Source organism: Anastrepha obliqua, chromosome 2 (assembly GCF_027943255.1).
Source record: "Anastrepha obliqua isolate idAnaObli1 chromosome 2, idAnaObli1_1.0, whole genome shotgun sequence".
Taxonomy (NCBI): Eukaryota; Metazoa; Arthropoda; class Insecta; order Diptera; family Tephritidae; genus Anastrepha; species Anastrepha obliqua.
This window is the reverse complement of record NC_072893.1, coordinates 82,956,327-82,984,298: the sequence shown is the minus strand read 5'-3', so window position 1 is coordinate 82,984,298 and position 27,972 is coordinate 82,956,327.

Genomic DNA, 27,972 nt, shown 5'->3' with positions numbered 1-27,972 from the left:
CAAAATTTTTACATTCGACCGAACTTGGCGCGCTTTTTTGCTCATGGTTCGTGCGGCAGCTTCCATTGAGTTGATTGAGCTTTGGTTTCCACGTCATAACCAAAAACCCACGATTCGTCACCAGTTATGACCCTCTGGAGCAAATTTGGGTCGTCGTGGACAGAGTCCAACATCTCATGAGCATTGTTCATGCGATGCTGCTTTTGGTCGAAATTGAGCAGTTTCGGTGCGAATTTTGCGGCGACCCGTCTCATGCCCAAATCATTGAAAAGAATCAAATGACACGAGCCAATCGATAAGTCTAGGTTCTCAGCAATTTCTCTAACGGTGATTCGACGATTGGCCAATACCATTTTCTTCACTTCATCAATTTTTTGGTCTGTTGTTGAAGTGCTCGGGCGTCCGGCACACTCTTCGTCGTTCACATTTTCTCGGCCTTCTGAGAACATTTTGTACCACCGATAAACGTTGCTTTGGTCCAAAGTAGCTTCTCCGTATGACACAGTCAACATTTCGTTTCATTTCGTTAGTTTCGTTTTTCACACAAAATTTTATACAGCTTCTTTGATCCATCTTTTTGAATAGGTAAAAATCGAAGACAAGCCGAAACACGTGCAAGCAAAGCAGCTGTCAACAATTAACTGAACATTCAAAATGGTCGAACTCGTCGGCATGAGTGAGAGACATGAGTACCAACATATCGCCATAAAAAAATCGAAATTCGAGTATACGTAACCAGGGAAAATTCGAAATTCGCGATATTTTTTGAACACACCTCGTATGCTCAGATTCATACTTACACCTCCATATCCATATTCGTATTTTCCCTACAAATTCTATGCACGTTTTCTCATCAACTGCGCCACTGTATATTTACGCTGACATCGCCTTTAGTTGATGTTACAGTTTGATGTTTCCAGAACTCCAAATCTACAACTTTAATTTCGAGTCGTGACTCAATTTTCAACAAATTGCTGGAGGACTTCAAATAATACAAAAATGCACTTTCAAAGCGAAATCCAAACAAACTTGCAGTGGCTAAAACGGCAATACAGTTGGAAGATGAGTCGCATAAGGACATTGCTTTGTATGCTTTGCATTTGCTCTGTTGCTGGAAGCGGAACGCACAACGCCACGCTCGCTGCCACTGCCACTGCCGCTGTTGCTATGTTCGCAACGACACTGCCCCTTGATCGCAGATACCTTTGAAGCTCTAAATGATATTGTTGCTACTTCGAATTGAGTATTGCCACTCGGACAAGTGTAAATACAGCATACAGGCACATATATACGTATATATGTATGTACATAAATTTGTGGCAGCGGCTCAGCAGCTATCTCAATGCGCTTGCGCCTGTGCCGTCAAAACGATTTTGTCGATTATTTTATTACAAATGGAAATTATGCGCATTACAAGGCGATGCCGAAGGATATTTTCATACCAAAGTTGTTTTATGGGCAACGCAGTGCAGTAATGCAACTAGAAGCATGAATGTGTAGAGATATAAGTATATAGTATCTACATAAATAGTGGTAGACTCAACTCAAAGTCAGTTGAATGTTGTAGCGAAAGAGAATTACCGCGATTGGTAGAAATAGTGCTGGGGTACATTTGTGGGCTGGTCGCACGATGTTTGGCAAATCGTTCAATAAATTCCCATTTTAATCATAATTGCTTTTTCGTTGTCGCTTAACTCCATGAATTTGCAGTGCACTTGTTGCTATTGTTTTTGTTTATTTCGTTGCTACATGTTTGAATATGCGCTGCTTTTACGGTTATCACGCCTCTTTTGTTGGTAGGCAGGCGCGTGCAGCTGTAATTTATGAAGACATTAACAACAGCTTTGGAAAACAAATGGATGATGAGGGTTTGAATAATAAACAAAATTTAAGGTATACAATTTTTTAATATATATTTTTTTATTCCAGCAAATAAGTAACTAATTCCTACAGATTAGGGACTTGAGACTTACATCGTCTTGCAATAGTACAAAACATTGCTTAACAATATTCAGTTTATTATTTCACCCTTTTGAAAAAAACCCCAAGTGAAAGCTTAAAGTTAAGTGAAAGCTTTCTTATCGAAAATCTACTTTCTCTTTTTCAATGCCATTGCCTTTGCCTCCTCTCACTTATATTGGTCAGCTTCCCACCTTTCGTTTTAGAATTTTTACTAACTTTTTTCATATGTGATATACCTCATTTTCATGAGTGTAGTTGGTAGGCGTAAAAAAACTAAGACAAGTTCTATGAAGATACGTTCCATGCACCTCTACTAAACTAAAACTATTTATGATTCTCGGTTGCTTTAGTTTTAACAAAACGAGCAACACATTAATTGCTTTTTCAACAAAATTTTTTTAATATTCCGGGATTGTAAAGGACTTCGTACAGCATTAACATCGATAAAAATGTCAGCCTTAAAATCCAACGTAGAATCTCTCTTGCCAATAAGTGCTACTTTGGACTAAGTAGGCAATTGAGGAGTAAAGTAATCTCTCGACGAACAAAAATAACACTCAACAAGACTCTCATCATGCCCGTCCTAACGTAGGGCGCAGAAGCGTGGACGATGACAACACCCGATGAAGGCACGCTTGGAGTGTTTGAGAGAAAGATTCTGCGTAAGATTTTTAGACTTTTGCACGTTAGTGACGGTGAGTTTCGTAGGCGATGGAACGATGAGCTGTATGAGCTTTATGACGACATAGACATAGCGCAGCGAATAAAAATCCAGCAGCTACATTGGTTGGGTCATGTTGTCCGAGTGGATACAAACGCTTCGGCTCTGAAAGAATTCGATGCGGTAGCAGCTGGTGGTAGCAGAGGAAGAGAAAGGCCTCTTCTGCGTTGGAAAGATCAGGTGGAGAAGGACTTGGCTCTACTTGGTGTGTCCAACTGGCATCGGTTAGCACGAGAAAGAAACGACTGGCGCGCTTTGTTAATCTCAGCCAGAATCGCACAAGGTTGTTATTGTCGGTTATTGCGCCAATTAAGAAGAAAAATCCGACATGCAGCCCGCCGAAGCAGTTTAATTTCTCTTATCTCTTGGAAAATTTTCAATCATGGCGTTTTCTTCCATGTTCAAATTAACTCTAAGTTGAGTTCTTTCCCGCGATAGTCATAAGCACAAAGCGGGAGCTTAGTAAGAATTACCATACTTTGATGACCAAACACATATTGCTGGTAAAATTCTCGGAAGTCTGTGGACACTACCATTGGCTAACTAGGACCTCCTGCGTTAGTAAGTACGACATGAGCCTACCGACTCCTTTAGTGACTCGCTATGCATCAAAGAATAGATTATAAGCATGATTGGTTATTCCATGGCGCCAAAACGCTCATATGATACTAAGAGGATCAAAAGTACTCAGGATTGATAAGGAGTTCGGTGAAGGCCAAAACCCTTTCAGAGACTCTCCCCTCCTAACCGCTGAACGCTCTCCGGGACTGCCTTTGCTTATTCGCAGCTAGCTTTCATATCTCTTGGCTTTTCACTACTTACAATCTGTGAGTCGGCTGGGTACCTACAGTTCGATATTCGCTAAATATCCCTAAGGTAGTTGCAGAAAAGCTGTAGAGATGAAACGATTCCATGGCAAGTGATCCAAATATTTTAGAAGTGGTCTTCAATTTCTTTGAAAATTGGTTTATTTGTAAGCCTGAGTATTATTAGATGTAAGCCGAAGAAAATTGTGAAAAAAAATTTTACAATTTTTACACTTATTCAGCGTTGAAAATTTTGGTATGAAATTTTTTAATGTTAAATAACTTATGAACTATTTTATTAAAATTTTTTTTTTTAATTTTTAAAATAAAAAATACTTATTGCAAAATTTTGTTTTTGAAACAAATTAAATTTTTTTGCTTTAACTTTGGTGTACAAGTTTTTTTGTCACTTTCGAAATTATTTCAAATTTTTTTGTTATGCATTTTTATCAAATAACGACTGCACGAAATTTTTTTCATATGGGGAAAATTCACAAGACCGTTGAATTTTTTTAAATTTTGCGCAAAATTTGAAACTCTGAGTTATATGGTGTTTGTTGTAGTAACAAACTATAAAAAATTATAAAAAATAAATCATACCAATTTAATCCTTAATGGAAAACCCAATAGAGTCCAAGGTACAAACAATTATCACCAACAACAAAGCCATTAGAATCTAAACAATATTGAAGATTGTCACAAGCAAAATGATTAAAATGCCCGCTCGTCATCCCTGCTTACTTGGAACAGCGATCTCGCACATGACTTACTTGCAACAAACTAAAAATAGGCCTGAGCAATTTATAATTGCCACACAGTTGGTTAATAGCGATAGTTTGGAAAAGCAGCTCACTACCTTCTCATTTCCTAAATGGAATGAAGAAGCAAACGCGAGAAAGAAGGAACATCAGGTAGAGATTCAGGCAAACAAACCAAAAATACAAAAAACAATTATAAAGCACAATATAACGCAGTAGAGTAATACCACCCAACTGCAAGCGACAAAAGCGTGAGTAAGTACACAAAAAACAACAACAACACTTTCCAACCATTGCTGCCGCAAATTCGCGAGAAATTCCATGCAAAAACCATGTCAACTGTCAAGCAACAAATACCGCCGCCACCACCAACATAGGCAACAATCAGCCTGCAATAGTTAGGTGTTTTGTTGTTATTGGTGCTGCCACCAGCCATTGCCAATCGTTCGTTCATTTCCTTTGAATGTATTTGCAACGTTGATTTGCCACTTGTGACGTTGCAGTTGCCTACCTATGCCTAGACAGTTGACTTTATTGTTGCTATTGGTGTTGCAAGTGTGCTGTCATGACTCTTCGCTTGTCCATTTACACAACGAATAAACTCCGTATGTCCTTTGCTGTTGCTGTCGCTGCCTGTCCGTGTCCATCTAATCATCATTTTTCTTGCGTGTTGCATGTGCAACCGTCAGTAGATCGACCGGCCGGCAGCTGTACATTTGGTGTGGATAGTAGCAGCAGTTGTTATTGCTGCTCTTGCGCAGATTCGATTGCCGATCAATTTGTCACAAAATAGAAAAATGACCTTCCGCCGCGCTTGGCAACACTGACCATCGCTGTAGTGTCGCCTATTCGGTATTCGCCGGTATTGCGGTTTGCCTCAAGTGGTTGTGTCTGTGTATGTAGTTTCACAAACGCATAAGGCGTTCCTCCGCAGTTGTTTAACAAGTCGAGTTACTTTTTTTCTGCATTCGCAATGCTGTTGTTGGCTGGGAAACTTCCATACGTCTACCAGACGTCCATCCGTGGTGCTACTGAATCAGTTTGGATTTGTGGCCTTATATATTCAGATGCGGATGCATGTATATGTGTGTATGTAAATGTTTGAGCCTGTGAGTGAAGCCACCAACCACAATAGGCCATTTGGCTATTTGTGACTGCAACAATAAAAACAACAGAAATGCAATACACTCTTGCAGCTACCGCCACCATCACTGTCATTGCCACCGCACATCGGCGGCAACCTGCACTGAATACGCAATTTGTTGTGCAATTTATTAATATTCCATTAACATATTCGCTGGTCATGCAGTTTGACTCGCTATCAGTCATGCGGAGCCTGCCAACCGACCCAGTGGGGAAAAGCACGTTCTTTTTTAGGTTGTTTTGGTGGGCGTGGCAACTTTACCGATGCAATCAGAAGAACATTGAGCTGGAGAAGTATTTCTGCCAATTTCTCTAAACAAATATATATGAATTAACTATTGCCTGAGTTTTAAGAAAATAAGTAATTCAAATATTTTAGCACACATTTTTCGAGAGTTGCACAAAAAACCAATATTCTATGTGAAAAACCTCCACTTCCTTTTCCTATTCGAGTGTAAAAACTACAGAGAGCTTTTGAACTTTTCAAGAGCTTTTAAGTAGCTGTAATTTCTTCTCTGGTATGTGCAAGCTATGGTGCACCGTTAGCACCATCGATGCGCATCACCATTACCCACATCTCGTTGGTCCCGAAGAGATGAGTGAGATTTTTCTCGATCGATTTCGTATTCTTCGGTGTATAAAACGAGACGTCGTGTAATCAGACGGCCTGCCAAAAAGCTGCGCGCTACTTGTTTTCACTAACGATGAAGTGCGGATGGCTATAAAGAAGGCTAAAATCGATTGGTCCTGACGCAGTAAGCATGCTGATGCTATACCACTTCGAAACAGATTGAGCGCAATATTCCATAATCGTTTTTAACTTGTTTGTAACCATTTCTAACATATATTCTGCAAAAAGTAGAAAACAAGTAGAGTGATCCCACTTCTGAATGCGGCGAAAATCGCCAAACAAGCTGAGTCGGCAATGATCTGTAATTATTCAAGACTAAGCCTCAAAACTGAGGAGAATTGCTCAAAGAGTCTAAGAGGTTGGCTTTCTTTACTTCTACATATCAAAGCTGATTAGTGCTCGGTATTGATCCTTCAGTTCGTCCCTTCACGGCGTGAAGTTCAAACTCTGCCTTTGTAAATCTGTGGTTATTCTGTTCCTGGTTATTCTGTTCCTGGATATTCTGTTCATAGAGAAAGAAGACCAAGCTATAACTGAAGGTTCAAGTCAATAACATATCAATTCCGATTATAAATAACCCAAGCTACTAAACGTCATCTTTGATAACTTGTTATCCTGCTTGGCGATTACTACTAAAGTTCGAAAACGGAAAATGATTCACAGATCTCTAGTCGGCAGCACATTGAGAAAGATAATCAGCCCTTCAGTTCGAAGTTATTCAATGCGCTTTGATTGCCGAGAACGAGTGGGTTTTGGCGAGTGCAATGCCATGCCTTCCGTTATCCTTAGAACATCACATACATATACGGTGAGATGTGTATGCTTGCAATTACGTGACACTAAACTATGCTCAATAAGCATTTTTGACGATGCCGTCCCAGCAGACATCTGCTGGAATTCTAGTCGCGTCAGAAATCACCAACAGACCACACCATTTTCTATAAATCTTACCTCGAAATGTCACCAAAGGAAACCACCCTTCACAGAGAGGAGCGCTTCAGGTGCCTTATGATATCCGCGTCACCTTTGCACCATTACGATATTGTGGAAGGGTAACTTCGTATTCATCCAATATTGAGGCACCAATATACTCAAATGTATAGGAACGCTACAATGATATATCCACATATCCACTTCAACGAACTCATCTAGCACCTTCGCTCAGTGGTCTCATCCCGTCGAAACAAATTGTTTATTAAACCTATTATTTAGAGACATTAACTACAACTGATGGTCCAAACAGGGTTCAGTAAGCTGCTTTCTGCTTCGTTAGAAAAAATGCTTCAAAATCATTTTATTTCAACTTATGTGAGACAGTTAGTCACAAAATTGCTCTCCGCACAAATTCATTCACCCTAGTGTTCAGAGCTTGATGTGTAACAATTTGATACTCTAACTGCCTTCTTTTATAAAGCTTCATAATATTTGTTTTGGGAAAGGGTGAAAAATTTACATTTTTAAAATTCACTTTAACCCTCCGTAAAAAAACAAAAATCAGACACTCCGGACTATAACAGTTTTACTGTGAACAAACAAAAAACAGCAAACGCATTTTTTTAGTGTGAAATATCACCTTGGCAATGAGCATAACCCTTAAATTATTTGATCGATTTTTTACGAGATATCAATCACTGCAGTCATCTACCGAATTTCTGGGTAATGGATTTCTTTTTCCCCAAACTGGGGTTTTCTCTAAATCAGCCAGCATTTCGGTCTCCTTTAAACTGCTGGAAACGAGCAGCGTTTTTCAAGCAGAGGTCTCCGCGATCCTGTAGGCATGCAAAATACTTCAAGATCGCTGTTGGGAGGGAGACATTAATATTTTTTCCGATAGCCAAGCTGCGATCAAGGCACTGTCGTCCCCGTATTGCAGCTCTCTTTTGGTGAACTACTGTAAGGAGCAACTCAAACATCTCGATTGAGCAGGAAACATCTCCCTTATCTGGGTTCCTGGGCACTGGGGAAATGAAATTGCCGACGAGCTTGCCAGGAAGGGGTCGACAGAACTGGTTTCAGATGTCCCCCTCGCAGACATCGGTGTCCCTTTGTCCGTTGTTAAAGGGAAACTACACAATTTCTTTCTAGGAAAAGCGCAAGACAGATGGAGGTCTGTCTCATCGTGCGCTATTTCGTAAACACTATGGCCCCAATACAATAGAAATAGAACGCTTAAGGTGATGGGAATCCCCGCCATTCAATTTCCAAACTCACTGCGGTGTTCACTGGTCACTGGGTGATTGGTACTCATGCGGAGAAGCTTGGAATTCCGTACAACCCCTATTGCAGAAGCTGTGGGGATCCTACAGAGAAAGAGACTGTTGAACACTTTCTCTGCAAATGTCCGGCTTTGACGGCTAGGCGCTTGAGATTCCTTAGTGTGCCCTTTCGAGATGACTTGAACAAATTCTCCAGCCTAGATCCCTTTTCTCTCCTCCACTACATCAACAGCACTGGATGGCTGTAGAAGGTTTTCTCTTCCCATAACTTTTCTTTGCACAGGTAGTGGTTCACATTATGGTATCAAAACGGCACGTAAGTGCTACTTGAAGTGTGCCTGTGGCACTCTTGCTATTTTACCTACATACCTAGGTAATATGGAAGAACTCAAGGTAAAAAGTTTTACTGCCACAGTCACTTAATGTACAGTTAATAGTCAGTTACTTCGCATACGCGGACACATTGCATCACATTTCTTACAGGGTGCCCACTGCCCGTGTGGGAAATAGAAAATGTTGCAAATATATGGAGGTAAGGTTTTGAACCAAAGTAACTTTTCATAAAGCCCGCCCGTGAGTACTGAAAAATAGCTTACCGCATATTGTATGCTGAATGTTGAATGAAATTGATGCGGCAAGCTTTGAAGTCACTGCGGCATTTCTTGGCTCATTTTTCTTCAGCATCATCAGTTTGATTCAGTTCAACTTCAGATCGTTTTGACACTTACACGCTCGACAAGGTGTGGGTGGCATTGCCACACACCAGCGTGTTGGTGGCATGTTGCAAGTGCACTAAGGCTACGCAAAAGCTTTGTTTGAATTGCAGTAATTTTTTTCAGTTTGCTATTTCATTTTTTTTATTTTTTGCTTTTGCAGTGAATTACTTATAATAATTTACCAAAAACTTGCAACGCGTGCCACTGCCACCGTATGTGAGTCAATAGCATGGCTTGTTGCACATACTCCTATGATGATGTTGCCGACCTGCATACCGAGTGAAAAATTGAAAAGATAATTTCCTCCACCAACAGCTGCATGCTGCATACTATTTGTGGCAAGAAAGGCGCATTCGCTGTAATTCGTTGCGCGCACGTACACGCGCCTATGGGTGTTTGTGTCTTTGTATGCCGCGCGCACATGAGATGTGCCGCGAAGTAGCCGCCAGAAACTGCGCATGCACAACTACCGCACGTCGCAAGCATTCAAATCTGTCTGGATTTCGTGTACGGCGAGTACAAGACTGCGAAAACGAACATGTATGTGTATAGGTGCTGGCTGATAACCGGAGCAGTCCCACATTTGGCAGTCGTAGTCGCCGTCTTCGTCATCGCTATTGCTGCAACATTCCCATTGATTTGCCCCACTCAATCGATATTTTGGTTTTGTTTGTTGCTGTTGTTGTTCTTATTTTTATTGTTAATATTTGTTGTGTACATGCAATTTATGATTGAAATCATGCAATGCCATAAATGCAGCTTTTACATGACACAAAACACACACAACGCGCCGCACGAAGCACCCCACAGCCGGCCAGATGCAGGCAGATGTCAGTAGAAACTTGCAGAAGCAACGTTGGCGGTTGCGACTCACCAGGCTACATACTCCTGTGAGTGCATACTACTCAATACATATATGTCTTTCTGATTTCTGCTTCTCTATTTATTTTTGATTTTTATTTCTCCTATTTCTTGCAATAAAAAACCGCAATAATAAATTATGTTGGCGTATATGACTTTTAGTATTTTTTTACAATACTATTGTTAGTGTTATAGTTGTTGTTAGTGCCAATGCTATTGTTATTATTCGCACCGGCATTTCTTGGCGGTAATTCGTGCAATCTATTGTCTTGCACCGAAGACCAACAGTCGCATCATACTCTAGTGTACTTGTATGCTTATTTGGTTGTTTATGTGTGTGTACATGTATGTATGTCATTTGATAGATTGCACGTTCCATCATTTCGCTGTGTGTCGGATGCGATTTGATTGGTTTTTCGTGTCAAATGTGTATTTGATTTGGTTTATCTTTAAATATATTGAGTGTTCATATGAAAGGAGTTGACTGGCGTGTGGAATCGCTCCGTCTCTGCGCGAAGAAAAATTTTACTAGGAAAGCAAGTTTCTAATTCAGTGTAAGCGCTAGTTCAATAAGCATTTTAACTGGTAGCGTAAATGACAGTCAAATGATTCTAAATGAGAGGTGCTGAAGAATGCAGCCATCCTGACTTTAAATCGCATTCATTTACGAACACTTTTTGATTGCAACCAATGCACACAATTTGGGTAAAGACTAAATAACCATTCATGACTAAATAACCATTTTCGTGGTTCAAGGTGAATAATGAAATTCTAAACCAAATTAGAAATGTTCTCAAATAAAAATACAATTACAAAAATACAACACAAAAACCAAAAAATAGTCAAATGACTAAAAACTAGTGACCAAAAAAAATAATATTGAAAACATTATCTAAGATGAATAAATCAAAACCAAAAAAAAGGTTCTCTAAAAATATCTCGAGTAGGTAGTTTTATCGCCCATTAAATTTTGATACAATAAATTCCAAGTTTAGTGCCTTGTGTTGCTAAAATCGCACTGATGTTTTGTAAATGTTTCTTTGCGGCGGTCTTTTATATTTTCTCCATATAAGGAATGGCAAAACCTTCAGCAGAAAAAAATTGTTGAAATTTAACGGAATTTTCAAATTAACGGGTGATTTTTTAGCTATTATCTTTTTAAACAGTTGGTTTAAACAGCTGACGCACGTTTCGTGTTTTGTTTCACCATCAAATCTCTTCAGTTTGGTCTATAATTTAACCATAAATCGTCTTACAATCGAACAACGCTTGCAAATCATAGAATTTTATTATAAAAATGCGTGTTCTGTTAAGAAAGTTTATAGCGTGCTTCTTCCATTTTAGGGCAGTTTAATCCACCCACTAAAGCGGCTATTCGAGCTATTGTGACAAAATTTACAACCAAATTTGCATTATTGGACATCAAACCACCAACACGCTGTCGTAGAGTGCGAACTGAAGAAAATATCGCAGCTGTATCGGCCAGTGTTAATGATGACCATCAATTATCGATTCGTCGCCGTTCGCAGCAATTGAGCCTCTGTTACTCGACAACGTAGAAAATTTTGCGAAAGGATTTAGGTGTGAAGCCCTTCAAAATAAAGCTGGTGCAAGAATTGAAGCCGGACGACCTACCGCAACGCAGAATTTTTGGTGAATGGGCTCTTGGAAAGTTGGCCGAAGATCCATTTTTTTATCGAAAAATTGTGTTCAGCGACGAAGCTCATTTTTGGATCAATGGATACGTAAATAAGCAAAATTGTCGATTTTGGAGTGAAGATCAGCCAGAAGAATTGCAAGAGCTACCAATGTATCCAGAAAACGTCACAGTTTGGTGCGGTTTATGGGCTGGAGGTATCATTGGACCAAACTTCTTCAAAGATGCTGCGAATCGTTACGTGACTATGAATGGTGAGCGCTACAGTGAAATGATATCCAACTTTTTTTTTGCCCAAAATGCAAGACCTTGACTTGCATGACATGTGTTTTCAGCAAGAAGATGCCACATGCCCCACAGCACGCGTAACAATGGACTTGTTGAGAGGCGAGTTCGGTGAACATTTTATTTTACGTTCGGGACCTGTCAATTGGCCATCCAGATCGTGCGATATAACGCCTTTAGATTATTTTTGTGGGGCTATGTTTAAGCTTATGTCTATTCAGACAAGCCTCCTTCAATTAACGCATTGGAAGACAACATTAAAGCATTTTTATGTGAGATACCGGCCGAAACATTGGAAAGAGTATGCCAAAATTGGACTAAGCGGATGGACCATTTGAAGCGCAGTCGCGGTCAACATTTGCATGAAATAATCTTCAAACATTAAATTATATGGACTGTACTATCGATTTGAGTAAAAATTTCTTGAATTTTTCTGAATTTTACGTGTGTTTTTTTGAAAAACTTTTCTATAGCTCTTAAAAAATCACCCTTTACATATAAAACTACGTACATACCTTTTTTTTATTTTTAAACCCGATATAAATGTTTGAAATTTGACTAAAAATCTGGCGGATTTTGCCATTGTTATTTGGAATTTGTTATAGAATGAATGGAAAGTTCCCGGAGTAACCACCAGGTGACGCTCTGAGTCAACTGATTTCAGTTCTGTTTTTTGTTAGGTTACCACATCTCTGATTGAACTTAGTACCATAATTTTATCGCCATTGCTTGACATTTATAAAATTTACGCGGTGTTAAGTAAATCTACCTCTGAAAGTGTTTTCGATTTTTTTCACTTTTAAAAATAGTCTTGAGTTGGCAACAACGAGTTTGTATTAAATTTTGCGTCAAAAATGGATTCAAGGGAAAAACATAGAAATGTTGGGAAACTGATTCGGTAATGATACTTTAAGAAAACAGACGTTTACGAGTGGCATTAACGCTTGACAAGATATCATGAGTGCATCGAGCGGCCACCGTAGCCGAATGGTTGGTGCGTGACTTCCATTCGGGATTCACATAGAGAACATTGGTTCGAATCTCGGTGAAGCACCAAAATGAAGAAAAAGTTTTTCTAATAGTAGTCGCACCTCGGCAGGCAACGGCAAACCTCCGAGTGTATTTCAGCCATGAAAAAATTTCTCATAAAAACATTTCCCGTTCGGAGTCGGCTTGAAACTGTAGGTCCCTCCATTTATGGAACAACATCAAAACGCACTTCACAAATAGGAGGAGCTCGGCCAAATACCCAAAAAGGGTTTATGCGCCAATTATACATATATATATAATATATCGAGGACAACGTGGGTAGAACATAGTGACAGGCCATCGAGAGTACTTTGAAGGCGATATTATCATTTTTGAGAGATTAACTTCTACATTGAGTTTTGTGAATATAAACCTGTATCTTTTTGATCTAGGTGGTACACCTTTACAAAAAAGTACACCAATACCTCGCTTTGCGTCATTTCGTTTTGCGTTGTTTCGAAGTTGCGTCGCTGCTTAATCAGTTCTAATTTTCAATGTGCGTCTGAATGGGTTCACCTAATATACGCTGCAGAAGTTGATGGTAAACCAGCCATGAAATTTCTAATTTAGCTAGAAACCCAGCAATGGATTTCAAACGTGATAGTGTGATTGTATTATATTTGACTGGAAAATCACAACCAGCGATAGTTCGTGAGCTCGAACACCTTAAAGTAAATAAAGTTTTGTTTATAGCTCCATTACTCGTGACAATGATACTGGTACCATCGCGAAACGTCATGGAGGTCGTCATCAAAAGACTGCAACGTCACGGGAAATGGTTCAAAAGTGAGAAAGCGACTTGAGCAAAATCCCCGACGAAGTGCCAGTCAAATGGCGAAACAACTGAAAATTCTGATCATAGCATCCATCGCGTACTGAAAAATGATCTCAAAGTCAAGCCTTATCAGATCCCAAAGGTGCATAGTCTCACACCAAGGCAGCAACAAGTCAGACTTGAGAGAGTGAAGGAGTTGCTTCGCAATTGAACAATTCGTAAAACTCCCAAAACGTAAGGGTTTACTTGACCACCCATTCATACGAGAATTTGAGTCATCGATTGGCCACCAGAAGGCAGCACCCGCCACAGGTAGTGCTTTGGGCCGCTGCAACCGTTTTAATCGCGCCTGGGGTCAAGGTAAATGTGAAATATTATGGGGAAAGTATTCTGGAGGTTGCTTTGAAGTCGTGGGATGACAAATATTTCGGTGGCAGACCATGGACGTTTCCACAGGACTCGACACTGTCTCACAAAGTTCGTCTGAACCAAGAATGGCTAAAAAACAACTTTCCGAACATCATGGCTCTCAAATTCACGAGACGCGAATCCGATGGATTATTCTCTTTGAGTCATTTTGGAGAGCAAGGTCCAAGAGAAACGATTCACTAGTCTCGAGGCGCTGAAAAAAGCCATTGGCCGGAGTGGTCCAAAATACCTGAAAGTCATATGCGGGCTGCTTGCGATTTGTTTCTGGACCGTCTCAAGGACATAGTCAAGGTAAAAGGTCATCATATCGAGGAAAAGTAAATTGATTCATAATTTTTCATTATTTGCACATATTTTTTTACTTTGAATTGAATAAAAGTAGTTTTCGAAACTAAATTTATGGCCTTTTTAATTGGTTACACTTCGAGTGCCGGACCCTGTGTATAAATAGAAAGTTAAGAAATAAATTAATCGTACGTGGCGGCCGCCGTAGCCGAATGGCTTGGTGCAAACTAATAGCGGTCGCTCCTCGACAGTTGACGGAGGCGACATAAAACTGTAGGTCCCACCTTGAGATTCAAGTTGACATACAAATAAGTTTTCATTAAAAAATCCATAAAAAATATTACCTTAGTAGACCAGTTGCGATGCATATTACGAAAGATGCACAAATTTTCCGATCCCTACCAGGAATTTTTTAGACTACTCGAAGGCATAAATGTGAAATTTAAGTCTCCAAAACATATCAGTCACTGATGTAAGTTTGAAATTGCAGTAAAGGGTATTTCAAAAGAAGCACCTGTATGCTATTTTCAAACAAAATATTAAAAAAGAACTATTTAGATTTTTTTAAATTTCACTATGTTTATGTAAAACACGGCTTTTAAAAATTATATAAGAAAAATTACATCATTTAAATGCTCACCATCTGCTCGTCTTCTGGTAAAATCCACCACACCATACCTAAATGTTGAGAACGTCGAGATATCGATGTTGAAGGGTGTGTAGCTACACTTTACGCTACAGCAGCAACATTCTCAATGCAACATCCCGTTTTTGGTCTGCCAGTACTTTTTCTATCTTGCACAGTTTCTTGAAATTCTTTTACCAACCGTTGAATTGATTCGAACTATTATTTCCACTAAAAAAATAACAATTTTGCGATATGCTGTTCTTAAAGATCGATCATTTTCATAACAAGTTTTAATAATTTTAACACGTTCTTCTGATGTGTAACGGATGGAAAATTGTATATCTCACACATAGCAAATGTTATGTCATATACATATCAAATGTCATATACATAGACAGTACCGCTAGGAGTTATTCACTAGTGACATCTAGGTGCCACTTTTGAAAGGCGCGTCATCTTAATGGCTGGAGGAAGTCGAGAATAAATTGATCTTCAAATCTTAGCAGGAGTTGTAGAATATTGAACTTTTCAATTGGAAATAATTGAACTTAAACTTTATTTACAATTAATGTACATATTAAATAATATAGGAAAATAATAGAATTTTTAAATGTGCGCTTGTTTGTTAATTTTTTTAATAACATTTAATTTACCATAGCAACAACAAACGCGTGTCATTTGCATCTGTACTTTTGTTTGTTAGCAACCAAACGGTTAAATTGTCTGTTAATTGCTGAAGCCAACCACAAAAGATAGCAACATAGATTCAACACACAACAACAATGTAATTATGTGTAATGATAATCGTATTAACAGATCAAAAGTTGATTTACACACTTATCTGGATGAAAAGTAAGTGGCAAACAAATGATTAAAATCAAACAACAAACAATAAAGCACGTACAATCAGTGATATCAGTACTTGTGGACAATTGTCCAGTTCAAGTACTGTAATTATTGCTATAAACCACGTATGACTACACAAATACAATCATGCCTCAATCAAATAAATAATATATATGCACATACATACATATGTACATACCGAACAAACACAATTTTGAAAATCATAACAATTTAAGAAACAAATTTAAAATGCATCGGAATTAAATTGGCGTAGCTGGTGACTTGAAAAATATGAAATCAATGAAAATCTACTTGAAAGGAATAGAAATAGAAAGGTGGATATGAGTATATGAGTGATTCCCTATGTCAAGTGATCTATTCTTGGGTATTGCATACATTTTTCCTAAAATAAATAAATATTGACGAAAAGTGCTCTATTTTTAGGCGTGAGCATAGTACAAAGCGGAAAAAAAATTTGGAAAAATTTTAATCATTTTGAAATTTATTAAATATTGAAAATTTTTGTACAGAGTTCTCTAAACGAAACATCTTAGATTCTTGTTGACAATTTTATAAATTTTTGATTTAAGTTTTATGATGCAATACGAGTACATTAACTTCAGGAAATAAAAATAAAATTGCCAAATTAAAAATAAAAAATAAAAAAATTGTAGCCAACAATTTTAAACAAAAATATCATATTTAAATATATTTAAATTTTTTTTTTTTGAAAATAGGTATACTTTATCCTTTGCTCGGCACTGTAGCGGAATCCGGAAGGCAGCAGAGGTCGCGGTCGGCCAAAGAAAACTTGGAGAAGGTCTATGTTGTGCGAGCGAGCAGAACAACAGCCCTTAGCCGTGTGCGATGAAAGAGTGTTTTCGAGTCCCTATGCTCTCGAGCGGAGTGTACAAGGAAATATAAATTAAAAAATAATAAAATAATAATAATAAAATAAAAATAAATAATATAATAATAAAAATAAAAAAAAAAGTTTATAAAAATGTTTCAACATTGAATAAATTTGAAAATTACTATTTTTTTAAATTTACGTTTATATGCAACTAGCTTTAACCCGCGGCCCCACTCGCGTAGGAGTAGTTTTGAGGGATTTAGGATATGTATAGGTATAAAAGAATTACAAACAATAATTTCATAGAAAATAATTTTTTATTAATAACCATAATATTACAATACCCGGCATCCGTTTCTATGCCTTGTTGAATAAAATCAAAACAACCAATCAGAAAAATATCAAGCAAAATTAATTTTATTAATTTTCTATCTCAAACCGTTTTTGAACTTTGCATTTGGGTCATAGTTGAACAGCTTATGCGGATTATGAAGTCTAGAGTGTGCTATAAATAGTGGGAAATAGGAAAAACTAAGATTTTTTAAATTAAATTGAATCAAATATTCGATTATTAGTGCGAATGAGAGTGGTGGCGCGGCCTGGGGGCCGTGGGAAGGGAGTTCCATCATAAAAACATGCCTATAACCTTCATTGGGTGAAAATATGAATGTTTAAAAATTTTTACGTCATTTGGTGTTGTCGTTTCGTAGTGATGCGCAGACAACGTACAGACATTCACCTTTATAGTGTAGCAGAAGATTCTTGTGACTATTTCGAATTCTGTTAGGGCGTACGGTTGCCACGTCGTAACAAATTGTTTTTACTCGGACCATTATTGGAAAGGGTACATTTCTTACTTTTACAAACTGAAACAAGAAAACCTTGAAAAGTCATCTCAGACTGAAGTTTCAGTTGAGACATCATCCTAATGCGCAAATGAACTAAGCGCAGGGGGTTAGCTGTAGGCAATAAATAAAAAATTTTCAAGTACTTTTTTGTAATTGTTTCTATATGAAGTCGCTCGTGCAAGTAATCATTAAAATCGGTTCATTTTTGACTAAGTTATGAGCATTTAAAAAAAAAATTTCTTATATAATTAAAAAAATCGATTTTGAGCCGAAAAACAAAATTGCCAATAAATCTTGAAAAAAAAAATTATCGGGCGAACAAAAAAATACGTGTCTCATTATTTTTACCAGAGAGCAACATATTTGAGTTACAATCGAAATGGAAAGCATAATGAATTGTTACACTGTGTCATCTCTTCTGGGCCATATAATAGTTCTTCAGTCGTCATAGCAGCTTCCAAAATATCGATTTGCTGTTGCCTACACAGCATTCTACATTCATAACAATCAACCCCGAGAAGTCGGTTGCTTGCAGCTGCTAGCCACTTGCTCTCCAACGCTCCGGAGTGTCCGAGCACCTTTTGTTAATTGTTGCATGACTATAAAACTATTCGTCGGATTCATTTTAAATTTTCACACAATATTTTTAAGGTAATATACTTTAAGAAAATGCAAAAAAAAGGTCCAATGTTTTGAAAATTCTGACTACCCCTAACTCCATAAATGAGCTCTCATTTACTAGAACGGCATTGAAAAACTTAGTCGTAGGTCATATACAAACCCATAGATCCTTTTTATGAGTGCATATCTACTAAGAATATTATTCAATTCCATATTTAAATAAATATTAGGAGGTTGAATTAGTTTTAAAGGTGACACACAGATGGCGCTATTTATCACTTTATCGCGTTGGCAATACTGAATATATATTCATGACAAAGCCTCATCCCTAGGCTTTGTTTATCAGTATCTGTCATTTCGCTGAAGTATAAACAACGCAGTGTTTTCGTCCTCCGAGTATGTCAACTTTCGTGCCGTCGAAACGCAATTTGCGGGAAGCTTTGCTTTTCTGCTTCAATTTGAAAAAAATACAGCCCAAGCCCGTGAATTACTGCAGGAGGCCTACCCAGACCATACTCCGTCGATTTCAACATGTGAGTACTGGTTTCGACGATTCAAAAGTGGTGATTTTCACACCGAAGACAAGGAGCGTCTTGGCCAGCCCAAAAAGTTCGAGGACGCGGAATTGGGGGAATTGGTAAACGAGGACTCGTGCCAAACCCAAGAAGAGCTTGCTGAATCATTGGGCGTTGATAAATCAACCGTTTGCAAGCGTCTAAAAGCGATGGGAATGATCCAAAAGCAAGGACATTGGGTCCCGTGCGAATTGCTGATCGAGCGACAAAATCGGAAGGGTTTTTTGCATCGGGTGGTGACTGGCGACGAAAAATGGATCCACTACGATAACCCAAAACGCAAAAAATCATGGGGTTTGCCCGGCCACGCATCAACGTCGACGGCCAAGCAGAATATTCACGGCAAGAAAATCATGCTCTGCATTTGGTGTGATCAGGTCGGCGTCGTATATTTTGAGCTGCTCCAACCGGGCGAAACAATCACGGGGGATCGTTACCGACTGCAATTAATGCGTTTAAGCCGGGCATTGAAAGAAAAACGGCCGGAAACGGTAAAAAGGCACGACAAGGTTATTTTGCAACATGACAACGCTCGGCCGCATGTTGCTCAACCTGTCAAAAAATACCTTGGAACGCTTGGCTGGGAAGTGTTACCCCACCCGCCGTATAGTCCAGACATAGCTCCCTCCGATTATCATTTGTTCCGGCATATGAGTCTCGATTTGGCGGACCAGCGGTTCTCCTCGTACGAGGCTACCAAAATATGGGTTGAGTCATGGATAGCCAAGCAGCGGCCAGAATTTTGGAGAAACGGCATCCGGAAATTGCCCGAAAGATGGGCGAAAGTTGTAGCTAGCGATGGCCAATACTTCGAATAAAATACTTTGTACCGTTTTTTCACAATAAAGCCCCAAATCTTCGAAAAAACCTTTAAAACTAATTCAACCTCCCAATAAATAAAGAAAAACTATAAGAACGTTTTATAATTCCTTTAAATTAAGTTTCAGTCGACCTCTCTGTAACATTATTTGACATCTCCGCGGATTTCTCACTAAATGTTGTTTTTACCATCACATAAGACGCTAATATACCATAAGAGCATAACTAAGCTTTATTGCTGTTTATTTGCATTACTTTAATGATATCTGCGGTTGTCATCATTGGCGCCGAACACTCTGCGCTCGTAATACAATATTTATTATTAATAATGACACAAGTAAATGTTATCTATTTAGGTACGTGCGCGGATCCACGCTTTGCAACTAAAACCAATCCAATAGCAATAACCTCTGCAATAATCGTCTTTATTTAACAAAAACAACAAGTGTAGAGAACTTACGAATACCGCAATGCTTTAAGTTTGTAGCATTTAATAATACAATACACACAAAAACAACAACATTGCACACGTGTGTGTGTGTGTTGCTGTTCTTCTTCTTGCTGTTCTGCTGCTGACTGCTAGCTGCTGCACCCATTAACGCTTATTGCCGATTGCCGACGCGCACAAAACGCCCCTCAGTTGTGGTAATTTGCACTCATCGCTGGCATAAATACCCCATCAATGTGTAGGGGGGAGGAGCAGCGGCGCATACGAGGAGTGCACTGGAAAGGCGAGCGCCGAAAGATTAAAAGTTTGTGTAAGCGACAAACGCGCGGGTTAGTGGAGTAAGTGGAGTTGGGGGAGAGTGAGATACGGTGTATGGTGTGCGGTTGCATGGGGCGGTCGAAATGCATTTACAACATTTATGCAACACATCGCAAACACCTCTAACCTCCTGGTATATCAGCGAAGCCCGCGCCTTCTTACTCGCTGTGGTGCTAACTCATTCTCGACGGCTTGAATGGCTGATTGTATCGAAATTATTACGATGTGGTAATTTTATGGGCATACAAAGCAACGCATCGCGCTACGCTGTAGCAGCAACAACAACAACACTAGTGAGCGTTCAAAAACAATAGTTGGCAGTAACAACAAATTGGATTTACTAAGATTTGCTATATGACTGAATGAGCCATACTACCGACCAACCAACCGTCCGGCCGACTGACCAATGCCCTACGCACCAATTCTGTGAACTCCTCGAGGACTGGTCAACACTGAGTTGTTGCATTTCCGCCATTATCGTTGTGGTTATACATTTACTTGTAGTCGCTCCTGTTGCTGCTGCTCCTGCTGCATTGTATGCAGATGGAATTGCTCTGATAAGATGTCCGGCTGACGATATCAGTTCGCCTGCGTTTGCTTACATTCTCCGTATGGCTGTTGCGTGCAACCTCAATCCAATTGCAGTGGCAACTGCCTACCTACGTAAAAAGCACTGGTAATCATACATTCTGAAGTTGGATTATAAATTGGTCATTGCGAAGGTTAAATGACAGCTTTAAGGATATTAATGAAATCATATTCTTATTATGTAAGCATCACACTACCGACTGAAGCAATCAAAATGGTATATTAATTTTATTAGCCAAAGGGTGGACAGATGCAGATGTATATTTTAGAAGGAGAGCGGAATTTAGTGAGAGTCCGATTAAGTAAGGTTGGGTTGCTTGAAAATATAATTTTATTTTATTTTTTTTTTAATTTAATCTATTTGCTAATACTTTCTCCTGTTAGAGTGGATAAAGGCGAAACTGTTTTAATTTGATTGAGGTTAGCTGGATAAGATCCCGTAAATATTTTATACCATAGAACATATCGGCGACCAAATCGCCTAGATAACGTATGTGTAATTAAAATACTGCCAAAAAATTTTGGTGTATGAGGAACGGATTTACATTGAGCTACATAGAAACAAAAGGATTGAAAAAACCATTCCCAATTTTAAAGCTTATTTACAGAATGGGTAAGGTTAGATTACAGTGGTAGTTACTCATCAAGAGAGTGTAGAAGGGCCCAATTAGTTCTGAAGGCTCACTGAAATACCACTTGCTTGGGTTTAAGTTTCGATCTTTAACTGCCAATGTAGTGAAACCACTCCTTGACACTAAAAAAACGATGAAAATGTGGATGGCTCTCAGCTCTAAGTCTACCAGACAGCCAAAGAAGTAAAAGTTTAGACTGTGGCAGAGGACGTGTTCAACGTTCCCCCTTTCCTTCCTCAATTCGGCAAATGCGACAGAAGTAATTAGATGAAACCCTATACACTTCGCGTTTATCCCAATAAGGCAGGGTCCGGATGTGATGCCAACTGCTTACTATACTGTGAAAACATCGGTATGGACTGATGAGGGACTAGAATATTTACTTTTACTTTTATTTTCGGCCAGACCTGGGCTCCCGTTCCATTTATTGTTGACTACCGCGATGTAGTCCGATATGATGCAGAGCTTGATCAGGGACAAGGGGATGCTCACTGATTTAGGAACAGTTCTTCTCATTGCCAGCTTATCCAGGGACCCAGATAGTATTCATATAATATAGCAGTAGAGATTTATTGGCAGAAAACAAAAAAAAAATGGTTCCTATCTTCGCAATGTCACCAAAATTAAAATATTTAACTTTGACATAAACTTAATTAAATACTTCCTGAAAAAGCATTTAAGGCTTTTTTAAGGTTTTTTTAATAAAATTTTAATTATGGGGGTGCAAGTCTGGGTACAAGACTTCCCTAGTAAAATATGACTTCGGAGATAAATAACATAACATCGTTCATAAAAATTCAGCTTCAAACACAAAAGTTATAGAAAAAAGTTAATTTTGGCAATTTTCAATTTTCCGCCTGATTTTTCGAATTTTAATATATAAACATTTAGACGTGTCATTGAAAAATGATAAAAATAATCGTTTATCCAAAACTCTTCCCAAAGAATAAAAGTTAACAAAAGTTAATAAAAATGTTAAAAATCACTGCCGCTATTTCACAGTGCAAAAAAGGATGATATTGCACTCTCAAAAATTCTATACCAAAATTTTCAACAATGAATAACAGTCAAAATATGGGACAAACTAACTATACTTTTTGTTTTTGTTAAATATTTCCACTTTAAATATTATGGCTTTCTTATTTATCTTAGGAGTGCATACTCGTATGTGTTTAAAGGTTTTTCCCACATATTGCGTATTCAATACCATATTTGTGCTTTAAGTAGGATGATTTAATTGTCATATAACAATCTTTTAATCGCTTTACATCCACTTCCTTTTGTTCCTGCGAGTTCGGCTGCGAAATCAGTAAAAGCAGTAATAAAATAAATAGTTATCAAATTGATGGTACTTTTTCCAATGGGGGTTTTTCGGCAGATCATTAGTAACGACAGTCAAACTAAATCCATAATTTTTTCACTATTCATTGACATTTCATCATGCAAAGACTTACGCCTCAACAACGAAAATCGACGCTCTGTGAAAAGTTTTCATCGCGATGAGGCCATTTCTGTCTTAATGGCAACGTCAATAAGCGGAATTTCCATATTTGGACTGAAGAGCAACGCGAAGTCATTCAAGAACAGCCATTACATCCATTGCAGGCAACCTATAGGCTGGAGGAGTCATCGGCCCCATCGTGAAACAATGGTTTTATTGCGCGGTCGTTTCGTTGAGTAATTCATCGCTCGTGTGATATCACATCTTTGGACTTTTATTTGTGGGTGTACTACTGTGGGCAAAAAGTAAGGTGAATTTGGTTGTAAAATGAAAAATCTTTATTTATTCTTGTAAATCAATTTCATTCCCTTCAAAATAATCCCCTCTCGATGAAATACACTTATGCCAACGATTTTTCCAATCCCCGAAACATGCCAAATAGTCCATTTCCGGTATAGCCATCAACACCTTCTTCGATTCAGCTTTTATCTCCTCAATCGACTCGAAACGCGTTTGGCCAGGTGGAAGGAATTCATAGTGCACCACACCACGAAAATCGAAAAAAACTTTCATCATAACCTTTATTTTTGAACGACTTTGACGTGCTCTCTTCGGTCTGGCCTCGCCTTGAGTACGATATTCGCTTGATTGGTCGATTGTTTCAGGGTCGTAAACATAAATCTAAGTCTCATCTCCCATAATGATGCATTTGAGCTTGTCCTGATAGTCTGAAAGCATTGTTTCACACACATCAACGCGACGACTTTTTCCAAGAAATTGAGAGTTTTCGGTACCAAACGAGATTTGACTTTTCGTAGGTCAAATGGTCAAATGGTCTTTCCAAATGGTTTTCACAGATCCTTCTGATATTCCGATCATATCAGTAAGGTCTTTAACAGGCAACCGACGATTTTTGAGCACTAACTCCTTCACTTTATTGACGTGTTGGTCATCTGTTGACGTCGATGGTCGTCCGGAGCGCTCCAAGTACACGTTCTCGACCCTCTTTGAAGTCTTTATACCACTTATAAACATTTTTCTGCGACATGGTCGAATCACCAAATGCCTTCTGCATGCTAAACGCTTCCGCAGCCGAAATTTCATTCCGCAAACAAAATTTGACGGCACTTCTCTGCTCAATCAAATCAGACATTGTAAAAATCGAAAAATGCACTCTTGGTCGTTTGGTAAAGACAAGCGTAAATATATTACCAGATGTTATTAACAGTGCTGCCAACTCATGAAAAAAATAACTAGAGCGAAATTTTAATCCCGCGAACTTTGACAAATAAATTCACCTTACTTTTTTCCCACAGTAGTATGTAAGGTTAAAATGCTTTGTGTATAAACCAACTTCGATTGAGGCATTGGAAGCCAGCATTACTAAAGTTATTCGTGATATACCGACCGAAGACCTCCAGCGAGTCATTCAAAATTGAGTGAAAAAAATTACGGTTAGCCGAATTACGGCGCAGATGCAGCCACCATTTGAAAGGGATTATCTTTAAAAAAATAAATGAATGGTTTTACCCAAAAATAATAAATATTGCCCAATCAATTTGAATTTTAGTTGTTTTATTTGAACAAATTTTAATTTTTTTCGCTTAGTTAAATATACCGCGCCCAAATTAGGACAGAAAGGTAGCGTTCGTATTTTTATTAGAAGATTTTAGTACGGTTAAGTGAGACATCACTCGAATTTGCAGCCACTGCAGAACTATGAATGGCAATTTAAATTCTTCAAGATCTAAATTAGTTATTTGTCCTGAAAAAATTTACTTGCTGAGAATTATATAGAGATTTATTTCCCCTCTTAAAACTAAAGTACTAATGTTAGCCGATTCGACTAACATAGTTTTTACATATTTCGTAGCATAGTTTCGCTCTCGTTTTGCCGATCGCTTTCAAATTTCGTGTAATCTCAGTTGCTGGTGTTATTTTGTTGTACGCTGTAATATCATTGCAGAAAGTGTTATTGCTTTGTAGTTATGAAGCTCGTGTTAGTCGACCCGACTGACAATTAAGATTTATGTTACTTTCAGTCTTCGAAGTTACCTATTCTGCTCATATTTACATGTGCGAAGTGCAATAACAGCATCTGTGCTCTTCAAAAGAGAAACGCATTATTTTTTAAACGCTTTATATTTTTTAAATGTGTTTGGTTTTATTTATATATTTTTCTTTATATATTTTTTATTTGTGCTTTTTTAATTGTGTAACACCTAATCCAAAAAAATATTACTTGCGAAATATTTCTTAAAACTTAATTTTTAAATTTTAAATAATAACAAAAGGCAAACTTTTCATTTAAATATATTTCAAACAAATAAAAATTAAACTACATATATTAAACTTGTGTTTATTATAGGTGCCTAGGAACCAAAAAAAAATCATTGTTAAATATACGTTAGTCGAATCGACTAAGAATTAGTATTTGCGTATAAAAAATAGCATTAGTTCTCTGGGATTAAGCCACGTTCCGGGTATATGAAATTCGGTTGCGTCAAAACTTAGACCCTTCTTTACTCTTTAGTTTTTATATGCAATAATGAGGAAGAGATATGACATCTTAGAGCAGGTTATGTAGATTTATAAGGTGCTGAACGAGATTCGGATTACGGATGCTTACGGATTCTCATTTGATTTACAAAAAGCACTTCTGTATATTTTTTTCTTTTATTTTACAACGATTGACAAAGGGTAAGTATTCGTTCGATAGAACTCTTTCTGCTCTGCAAAACCATGTTAATTGTATTTCTGAGTTACCCAGAAGGCAAAAACCAACATTCTCGACACCTGCTCTTCTTTGATTTTCATCGGAGTCAAAAAGCTGCCGAAGTAGCCCGGGACGTTTGCAATGTGTATGTAGAAGATATCATAAGCGAGTCTATAACACGGAATTGGTTTGAAAAGTTCAAAAATGGTGGCATTGACGTCGATGCCACGACCCGCTGCGGAAGTCCTTCTGAGTTCGATGAAGAACATCTCAAATCACTTCTGAGGGAGAACGGTCGACAAACAAGTCGTGAACTGACTGAAAAAATGAGCTACGATCATAAAACGATTCTCGATCACCTTCATTCAATGGGATTTCCCGAAAAATTGCGACCCTGAATGCCTCACGAGCTCAACGAAAAAACAAAGAAAGTCGCCTTCAAATTGCTTCTCAACATCTCGCCGTTATAGAGCAACGCGTGGCTATAAACAGCGCCTATTGTGCCGAATCGGCACGGAAGATAAGAAATGGAGCCTAGACATCAATAGCAATGAAGCTAGGAAAGGAGTGGGTGACTACAGGAGATGCGTCAAAGCCAAGCCGGATCTTCATCCTAAGAAGACCATGATATGTATTTGGTGGGACTGGGAGGGCACGGTGCACTGGGAAATGCTCGAAAAGAATGTCACAATCAACAAGGAGCTCTATAGTGTCCAGCTACATAGTCAAACTACACTCCTTCACGACAACGCTATAGGGCACTCCAAGAGCTCGAATGGACAGTCCTTTAGCGTCCACCGTATTCTCCGGACCTGGTACCGACCGATTACCATATTTTCCACTGCCTGTCAAAACATATGAAGGGTGTCATCTTCGATAACAAAGAGGTCCTTACAAACTGGCTCAACAACTTCTTTGACACCAGACTAGGGGTTTTTTGTTTAAATAAAAGTCTTCGATAAACACGTTACGAACTTGTTGAATTCAGTTATAGGACGTTCAGTTAATTCTGAAAATGGTCTAAGTCAATTCCAACTTAAAAAAAAATATTTTCGCATGAAATTCACACGGAATTTGTCTGGAAAAATTCTAAATAAAAGGGTCGCACAATGTGAACTTATTTTTTTTTTTTTTTTTAAATGCAATTTATTAAATTAAATATCTCGAAACAAGAAAAATATGGCTTAGACCATTTTCATAATTATGGGCACAGGTAAGTTCATATTATGTATGTATTTGGATTATTCTGTTTTTAAGGTTGATTTCAGCTTTAAAAAAGTGTTACTATCAGCCGCTATTTCGATATTTCGCGCGCTTGCGCACCAAAGCACTGCTATATTCTCTGCGTTTCTCTGTTTTCGCAAATTTAGCTCATTTTCCATTTACCTACAGTAAGTTATTTTTTCTACAAATTTTAATAGCTGTACTCTTGCTACGCAAATAAGCAGCTAAGCATTAACATTTTTCCTACAGTCGCGCTATTGTTGTTGCTCGTTTTTTATGCCATAAATTCATAACAGAGTGCACATTAATTCAAATCTCGACCATCGACAGTTCATTTGATGGCCTCGGGCCATTGACGCTGATTATTATGATTATTGTTATAGCGCGTCATGTACACTTTCACATACATACATCCATACCTACATACATACATACGGCGATATAAACGCATTCACATATATCAAGCGGCTAACCGGTCGGACGGGCAAGATGGGACCAGCAGGAAGGTACATAATTCACAACCAATAGCTACTATAAGTTTTTGTATGTATATGTATGTGTAGATATTGTATATAGTAGATAGGCAAAAATACAAATGTATGTGGTAAGCTATTTCTGTGTGTAGGGTAGTGAGGTAGGCTGGGTTTTGCAGGGCAGTGTTCCTGTTGCTACTTGTAGTTTGTATAGCACTACAGCAAGCCACATACAAAATTACACATCTCTAGCTGTCAAATGACGGCCACCACGAGGCGGTTGGATGCTGCTGTAGAATAATTGGAAAAATAGAAAAAAAGAATCTGTATGTCTAGAGGCGGCGCTGTTGCAACAATTTCGCAGCATACAATAATAATGAAGCAAGGAAGAAATTCATTACCATGTAATTGAGCAGCAGAGTTGGTAGGAACTTAAGCAAGGGGTGGGTGTAAGACTCGGGTGATGACTAGCCAAATAAAGCGTTGGTATATGGTGCAGCATTGAATGCTTCCTTGTTGATGCTGTTGGCAATAACGCTAACAAACCAACGACATTAGAACGAATATTTCGTTGAAGGCTGAGAAGCCGACCGATGGCATAAAAGGAGGTGTTGGGCGAGATGGCTAAATAGACTGATGGCTGGTTATAACCTGACGTCAATGTTTTA